Source organism: Cynocephalus volans, chromosome 9 (genome assembly GCF_027409185.1).
Source record: "Cynocephalus volans isolate mCynVol1 chromosome 9, mCynVol1.pri, whole genome shotgun sequence".
Lineage (NCBI taxonomy): Eukaryota > Metazoa > Chordata > Mammalia > Dermoptera > Cynocephalidae > Cynocephalus > Cynocephalus volans.
In genome coordinates this window covers 42,194,186-42,202,655 of record NC_084468.1, presented here as the reverse complement: position 1 = coordinate 42,202,655, position 8,470 = coordinate 42,194,186, and positions in this window count along the sequence as shown.

The window sequence follows — 8,470 nt, the reverse complement described above, 5'->3', positions numbered from 1 at the left end:
TCTTTTTTTTTTTTTTTTAAAGAAATCTGGCTTATTTTTAATTTCATCCATGCTGTTGCCTATATCAATAGTTCATTTCTTTTAATTGTTGAGAAGTATTCTATTGTAGAGTTCTGCCACAATTTGTTCACTGGTTGATGGATAGTTTGCTTGTTTCAAGTTTTTATCTATTATAATATACAGAGTGCTATGAACATTTTTGTATATGTCTCTGTATGGACATATTCTTTCAAGTAAGTATTTTAGAGTGAAATGGCTGGATCATACAGTAGATTCACGTTTATCTTTTCAAGATACTGTCAAACTGTTTCCAAAGTGATTTTACTGTTTTACATTCCCACTGCAGCCTATGAGAGTTCCAGCTTCATCTTTCCAACACTTGGTATGGCCAATCTTCTTAATTTCAGCTATTCTAATATATGTATAGTGGTATCTCACTGTTGTTTTAACAATCATTTCCCTAATGACTAGTGATGTAATTGCATCTGTACATCTTTGTTAAAGTATCTGTTCAGATCTGTTGCTCATTTTTTTCATTGTGTTGTTTTCTTAGTATTGAGTTTTGAGAGTTCCTTATATATTCTAAGTATAAATCCTCTATCAGATATATACCTTGAAGATATTTTCTTACAATCTGTGGCTTGTCTCCCCCCCCTCTGTAAATAGACCTTATGTATTTTTTAGAACAGTTTTAGATTTACAGAAAAATTGAGATGATAATACAGAGTTCCTTCATACCCCACTTACCCCCATGCTGGTATCCCCTATTATTAACATCTTACATTACTGTGGTGCATTTCTTATAATTAATGAACTAATAATGATATGTTATTATTAACTAAATTCCATAGTCTATTTAGATTTCCTAAGTTTTTACCTAATGTTCTTTTTCTGTTCCAGGATTTTCTCCTAGGTACCATGTTACATTTAGTCGTCATGTCTTCTTGGATTTGCCTTACTGTTACAGTTTCCCAGATGTTTCCTGTTTTTGATGACCTTGACAGTTTTGAGGAGCATGGGTAGCCGAGATGATTTTGTAGAATGTCCCTCTGTTGGATTTTATCTAACGTTTTTCTCATAATTAGAGTGGGGTTTGGGGAAGGAAGATCACAGAAGTAAAGTTGTTGCTTTGTTTTGCTTTGCCCCCCACGGATTTGTCACCTCTCTTCTCCTGGGTGATGGAGATGCAAAGGATTACTCAAAGCCCATCTCTTCCAAGCAGTGAGAGACCCTGAAGTGGTTAATTTCCTGTCGGAACCCTCAAGCGAGAGGCATCATTTCCTTGGGAAATTAACTCCGAATTGGGGTTCTCTTCCTGCATTTATTTTCCAGGCCAGGAAGTTACAGGAAGAGAACATAGGTGGGATTATAGTTTAACAGTATAGGCTGGTAACTTTCAGTGAAACAAGCCAGATGACATTCCAGTAAGGCAATTAAGTGGTCCTCTCAATAACAGCTTGATCTTAGCAAACATTCCTTCTCCAGCAATTTTCCAGATTCTGCACATATCAAGCAGTAACCTGTCTGTCCTTGAGCCAGCAACCTTGCTGTGCCACAAATCTTTATTTTACACCAGAGACTTTATAGCCTGAGGAAAATTTCCAGTCCTCCACAAGGGCAATATTTGAAAGTGCAAGGCTTTGGAAAACCAGGCCCTGTGAAGTACATATGTTTTTTAGTATATTCCACATAAAATAACATTTTCATTACATGCTATCAAGGGTACATACTACTAACATGATTTATAACTTGACATTGTCCCTGATCATCCGGCTGAGAGTTCTTGTCAGTTTTCTTCACTGTGAAGTTACTCTTTATTTCTCCTTTTTCCGTATTGTACTCTTTGGAAAGATGTCATTCCTTAAGGAAGAGGAAGTTGTGCTCTTCTCCTCAAGGTTGGAGTGCCTACATAAATCATTTGGAATTATTCTGCACAGATTTTTCTCTTTTTTCCCATTTATTAATTTATATCAATATGGACTCATGGATAATTATTTTATTCTTTGGGTTATAATCCAATATTGCTTTATTGCTCAAATTGTTCCAGCTTTGACCATTGGGAGCTCTTTCAGTTGGCTCCTTTGATACACTTCCATCAATGGGATAGGTTTTCTTTGGAAGGAGAGAGGGGAGCGTTTTCTTACTTTCTGGGTTTTTTTTTTTTTTTTAAAGCATTCTCATATTTTCTAGCAGTACAAGATGCTCCAGGCTTATCTTGTATATTTCCTCCCCAGTTGTAGAATCAGCCATTTCTCCAGGGAACCCTGGTTTCTTTTATTGAATAATGGTGTTAGAAACCAAGCTAGGTGTGCTCATTGCTACTGAGATGTTTGTTTTAGGCCCTCTCAGTGCTAAAAGAACAAAGAAATATGTGTGTATAATAACCTTGTGTATATCTATAAAATTTTTTTGTATAATTATATATATATTAAACTAAGTGAGTTCATACTGGTGTCTCCTACTCTAATCCATTACCACATGGATTATTATAGCTCCCTACCCTTCCTTATCTATAAATTCCCTCTCCAACAGTAAAAAACCTGTCTTCCACCATGTGACATCCATTTTCTTAATCATTCAATTCTGGTATACATAAGTAGCAGTCTCTGAATTGTTTTATCTGTACCCTTGTGGGAAACACCTTTACCCACTAGCTTACGTGCAATGCTTTTTGCCTTTAGTCTTACAGACGCCACTCATTTCCATAGTTACATAGGTCAGTATCTTTTCTTCCCACCCTCTTCAGTAAGGTTGTTTTATACACTTTTAATACAGTTAGATGTTTTGTTTTTGTTTTTGTTTTTGCCATGATCCGTATTGCTTGCTAAGATCTCCCAACATCCTAAATCGTTTTTAAAATTGCTTTACATTAAGATTCATGCTGTGTTGTATAGTTCTATGGGTTTTGACAAATGTATAATGCCGTGTATCCACCATACAGAATAGTTTCACACCCTAAAAATTTCCAATATGCTTCACCTATTTATTCCTCTCAACTTTCCTCTGAACCCCTAAAAACCATTGATTTTTCAAAATATCTATATAGTTTTGCCTTTTCCAGAATGTTATGTAATTGGACTCATACAGTATATAGCCTTTTCAAACTGGATTCTTTCAGTTAGAAATACAAATTTAGGGTTCTTACAGGTCTTTTCATGGCTTGATAGTTCATGTTTTTTTTCTTTCTTTTTTTTTTTAATCTCTGAATAACATTTGACTGTATAGATGTATAATCCATCCACTTATTGAAGGGCGTTGGTTTGCCTTCACTTTTTGGTCATTATGAATAAAGCTGCTGTAAACATTTGTAGGCAGGTTTTTATGTGGACACATTTTCAAATTAATTGTGGAATATCTTGGAATGTGATTGCTGGATCATATTGCAAGACTGTTTAATGTGCAAAGTTGCCAAACTGTCTTTCAAATGACTACCACTTTATGTTTCTTTTTTATTGTGGTTAAAACACACATAGCTTGAAACCTCTTAACGCATTTTTAAGTCTATAGTATGGTATTTTTAAGTATATACACATCGTTGTAGAGTAGATCTGTAGAACTTTTTCACCTTGCATGACTAAAACTCTGTACCCATTGATCAGCAAGTAGCAACTCCACATTTCCTCCTTCCTTTAGCCTCCAGCAGCAACCATTCTATTTTCTGCTTCTCTGAGTTTGACTGCTTTGGTAACACATATAAGTGGAATCATGCTGTATTTGTTTTTATGTGCTAACTTATTTCACTTATGAGGTTCATCCATGTTGTAGCATATAATTCTTTTTTAAGGCTAAATAATATTGCATTGTGTATGTATATACCACGTGTTTGTTGATTGTTTCCTTTGCTGTGCAGAAGCTTTTTGGTTTGATGTAGTCCTACTTACTTACTTTTGCTTTTGTTCCCTGTTCTTTTGATGCCTTATCCAAGAAATCATTGCCAAATTTAGTGACATGAAGGTTTTTCCCTATGTTTTCTTTTAGAGATTTTATAGTTTCAGGTCTTATGTTTAAGTCATTAATCCATTTTGAGTTGATTTTTGTGTATGATGTAAGATAAGAGTTCAAGCTTTTTTTTTTTTAATGTGGATATTTAGTTTTCACAACACCATTTGTTGAAGAGACTGTCCTTTCCCCATTGTGTACTCTTAACACCCTTTTCAAAGATCAGTTGACTGTGTATGTGTGGATTTATTTCTGGGTTCTCTATTCCGTTGGTCTATATGTCTTATTTTATGTCACTACCATGCTGTTTTGATTACTGTAGTTTTATAATACGTCTTGAAGTCAGGAAGTGTTAGGCCACCAACTTTGCTCTTTATCAGGATTTTTTATTTTTAATAGTGGCTATTAGTGGTTCTTTATGGTTCCATATGAATTTTAGTATTTTTTTCTATTTCTACAAAAAATACCATTGGGATTTTGATAGGGATTACATTGAAGCTGTAGATTGCTTTGGGTAGGATAGATATTTTAACAATATTAAGTCTTCAGTTCATGAACATGTGGTGTCTTTTATTTGTGTCTTTAATTTCTTTCAGCAACGTTTTGTAATTTTCAGTTATAATTTTTTTGCCTCTTTGGTTAAGTTTATTCCTAAATATTTTATTCCTTTTGATGCTATTGTGAAATAAACCAGGCACAGAAAAACAAATAACACATGATCTCACTCATGTGGAATCTAAAAAAGTTCGTCTCATACAAGTAGAGAGTAGAATAGTGGGTTACCAAAGGCTGCAAAAGGTAGGGGGGCAGGGAGGATGAGAAGAGGTTGATCAGTGGGTACAAAGTTACAGTAAGATAGGAGCTATTATAAATGGGATTTTCTTACTTTACTTTCTGGATTGTTAATGTACAGAAATGCAACTGATTTTTCTATGTTGATTTTGTATCCTGCAACTTTACTGAATTCTTTTATTGGTTCTATCCATCTTTTGTGTGTGTGTATGTGTGTGTGTGCATGAAATCTTTAGGGTTTTCTACATATAAGGTCGTGCCATTCATGAACAGAGATAATTCCACTTCTTCCTTTCGTATGTGGATGCCTTTTATTTCTTTATCTTCCCCAATTGCTCTAGCTAGGAATTTAGTATTATGTTGAATAGAAGTGATGAGAGTGGATATCCTTGTCTTGTGTCTGATTTTAGATGAAAGCTTTCAGTTTTTCACCATTAAGTATGATGATAACTGTGGGCTTTCATATATTTCCTTTATTATGTTTAGGTTATTTCCTCCTCTTTTAGTTTGTTGAGAGTGTTTTTATTAAAGAGAGTGTTGAATTTTGACATTTTTTTTTCTGTATCTATAGAGAGCATCATGTGTTTTTTATCCTTTGTTTTGTTGATGTGGTGTATCAATTAATTTTTGTATATTGAAATCCCTGCATTCCAGGGATAAATCCTACTTGATCATGGTGTTGATTCTTTTAATGTGCTTTTACATTTGGCTTGCTAGTATTTTGTTAAGGATATTTATGTTTATTATCATTAGGGATAGGGGCCTGTAGTTTTCCTTTTGTGTCATATCTTTGCCTGACTTTTTAGTATCAAGGTGATGCTGGCCTCAAAATGAGTTTGGAAATATTCCCTCCTTTTCAATGTTTTGGAAAGTTTTGAGGAAGATTGGTGTCAATTCTTCTTTAAATGTTTGGTAGAATTCTTCAGTGAAGCCATCTGGTCCTGTAATTTTTTGTTGTTGTTGGGAGGTATTTGGTTACTGATTCAATCTCTTTACTAGTTATAGATCTGTTCAGATATTCTTTTTCTTCATGATTAAGTCTTGGTAGGTTGTATGTTCCTAGGAATTCATTTTTTCTAGGTTATCCAAGTTGACACATAATTGTTCAGAGAGTCTCTTAAATCCTTTTTATTTCTGTGGTATCAGATGTAATATCTTCTGTTTCATTTCTCATTTTCATTTATATGAATCTTTTCTTTGTTTTTCATAGTTTAACTAAAGATTTGTGAATTTTTCTGACATTTTCAATAAACCAATACCTAATTTTATTGATTTTTGTTTTTCTAGTCTCTATTTCATTTATTTCTTCTCCAATTTTATTATTTCCTTCCTTCTACTAACTTTGCACTTAGTTTTTCTTATTTTTCTAGTTCCTTTGATATAGAGTTAGGTTGTTTATTTGAGATCTTTCTTCCTTGTTATGTATGTCTTTACCACTGTAAAATTCTCTTTTAGTACTGCCTTAGCTGTATCACATAAGTTTTGGTATGTTGTGTTTTCATTTTCATTTGTCTCAAGATACTTTCTAAATTTTCTTTGATTTCTTAATTTGCCCATTGGTTGGTGAAGAGAGTTTCATTTAATTTTCCCATATGTGTGAATTTTCCAGTTTTCCTTCGTATGAATTCAATCTTAAATTTTTACAAGACTTGTTTTGTGACCCATCATGTGGTCTATCCTGGATGCTCTTGAGAGGAATGTTTTATTATTCCAGTGCTGTTGGGTGGAATGTTCCATATATGTCTATTAGGTCCATTTGGCCTATCCTGTTGTTTAGGTACTCTGTTTCACTATTGATCTATCTGGGTGTTCTATCCATTATTGAAAGTGGGATAGTAAAATCTACTAGTATTGTTTTGCTGTCTATTTTTCCCTTCAGTTCTATTAATATTTGATTCATATGTTTGGGTTCTCTGATGTTTGGTGCATATATATTTATAATTATTGTATCTTCCTGGTGAACTGACCCCTTTATTATTATATAATATCCTTTGTCTCTTCCTGTGGGTATATTGTCTCCTGTAAATTTTGAATTAAGGGCTGTGGATTTCTTTTATCAGAAACTCTTAATCTCTTTTCCCCTCTGGTGTCCCTCTGCAGAATTGCAGGTTCTCTGGAGCTGCTACCAACTGCCTCACTCTCTTTTGTTCTCAGCAGCCCAGGCTTCTAGAGTATTGTAGGTCCTGTTAGTGTTCCAAGTCAGGCAAGAGAGAAATCAGTTCCTTGGGTAGCCTTGTAAAGCCAGAATATCAGACACAAGCTTCGGCCTTCTCTCCACCCTCCCCCCCCACTCCCACCCCAGGGAGAGGCCACTTAGCTCTATCAGCTTCTGCTGTATTGCAGGTTCTCTGGGGTCCAGCAAGAAGCCCAGCTCTCTTCTGTTCTCAGCAGCCCGTAGGCATCTAGAGTGTGCCACGTTCTGTCAGTACATCAAGACAGAAACCTGTCATTTGGTAGCCGTCTGAAAAGCCAAAGCTCTGGACTCATGCTCAACTCTTTCCCTTCCCTGGGAGAATACAGGAGTTGAGAGTTTTCTTTTGCTGCTTCCATGCTGAACTAGGGGACTGGACTATGGTGAGTGAGTGCCAAGAATTTTCCTACCTGGGACGTGGCTGCTTTTGTACTTGCCTGTAGCGTAGATGCCTCCTAACTGGTTTCTGGATTACACGGAAAGGGAATTGGTTTCTGTATCATTGTTGATTTAGTATCTTGACGGGGAGAGGAAGGAGAGTCAGGGGCTTTCTATTCCACCGTCTTGATGATGCCACTCCACCTTGCATTTCTAACAGCAGTGAGTGAGAGTTGCTGTTGCTCTGCATTCCTAATTGCATTTGATATTGTTAGTATTTTGGATTGTAGCTATTCTAATAGAGGCGTACTGGTATCTCATTGTTTTAATTTGCAATTCCCTAGTGACATACAATGTTGAGCATCTTTTCATATGCATATTTTCTATCTGTAAATCTTTGGTGAAGTGTCTGTTCACACCTTTTGCTCATTTTTATTAGGTTTTCTTATTGTTGATTATTAAGAGTTCTTTGTTTATTCTAGATATAGGTCTTTTATTAGATACGTGTTTTACAAATATTTTCTCTCTGCAGATTGTTTTCATTTTCTCAACTGTATCTTTTGAAGAGCTGAAGTTTTAAATTTTGATTTAAGTTTAGTTGATTAGTTCTTTTGTGGATCATGCTTTTGGTGTCATAGCTGACAAATCATTGTCTAACTCAAATTAACAAAGATTATTTCTTATGGTTTTTTAAAGAAATGTTGTAGTTTAAGTTTTACATTTAGGTCTATATTTATTTTGTGTTAATTTTTGAATATGGCACAAGTTATGGGTCTAAGTTTGCTTTTTGTATATGAATAATTGTTCCAGCACCATTTGCTGAAAAGGATAGGCACTACCTTTGTTCTCTGGCAAAAGTCAATATCCGAACTCCATTGTGTTCTATTGATCTATTTGTCTATTATAATATCTATATCACACTGTCTTGATTACTGTAGTTTTATGATAAGCATTATAATCTGGCCATGTTAGCTCTCCAACTTTGTTGTTCTTTTTCAAAGGTGTTTTGGGAAGATAGAATAAAATTTTATCCTTGTAATTGAATCTTAGAATTAGGTGCAAAAGCAGAGCTATGATTATGCAGCATTTTATTTTCTGTCTAGGTTTTTGTAAGGAAAAGCATCCTAACAATATTTAAAACCCTTTTTAAAAGGACAGGCTCAATCTAAA